The sequence below is a fragment of the Cebus imitator genome, unplaced genomic scaffold (genome assembly GCF_001604975.1).
Source record: "Cebus imitator isolate Cc_AM_T3 unplaced genomic scaffold, Cebus_imitator-1.0 Scaffold234, whole genome shotgun sequence".
Taxonomy (NCBI): domain Eukaryota; kingdom Metazoa; phylum Chordata; class Mammalia; order Primates; family Cebidae; genus Cebus; species Cebus imitator.
This window is the reverse complement of record NW_016107549.1, coordinates 2,020,078-2,020,908: the sequence shown is the minus strand read 5'-3', so window position 1 is coordinate 2,020,908 and position 831 is coordinate 2,020,078.

The window sequence follows — 831 nt, the reverse complement described above, 5'->3', positions numbered from 1 at the left end:
AAAAAAAAAAAAACCTTAAATGAATAAAAATATTTTAAAATTGGCAAATAAGTATTCCTTTGAGGAAAAAAGGAGAATTGCTTCAACCTGGGAGGGAGAGGTTGCAGTGAGCTGACATCGCGTCACTGCAATCCAATGTGGGGAACAGAGTGAGACTCCGTCTCAAGAAAAAAAAAAAAGTTACACATTTTTACCTATTATACCTATTTTTACCTATTATACGAATTTTCCATACCTAAGAAGGTCTTTCCGACCTTTTCTGGACACTACATGCTGCTTAGTTTCTTCCCATATTCTTAAAGATTTGTTTCTGGGCAAAAAATGTCTATTTGCTTAAATTATCAGATATATGACTGTGAATAGTGTGCAGAGGAAATGAAAATTATCCCTCCTCAATAAAGGGAGATAGTTATCATAGGCCCTGGGTCTGGGAGTGGAGTCCAGGTCTACAGTGTAGCAGAGAGGAGACAGGGGAGTCAACCCTGGGGATCAAATCTAAATGCCCACTAAGATCAAAATATACTCTGTAGGAACAGGTCCCTCATGGATACAAAAAACAAAAAAAAGGCTGGCACAGTGGCTCATGTCTGTAATCCCAGCACTCTGGGGGGCCGAGGCGGGTGGATTGCCTGAGGTCAGGAGTTACAGGCCAGCCTGACCAATATGGCGAAACCCCTGCTCTACTAAAATTACAAAAATTAGCCAGGCGTGGTTGGGTGCACCTGTACACCCAGCTATTTGAGAGGCTGAGACAGGAGAATTGCTTGAACGCGGGAGGTATGGTTGCGGTGAGCCGAGATCGCGCCACTGCACTCCAGCCGAGATCGCGCC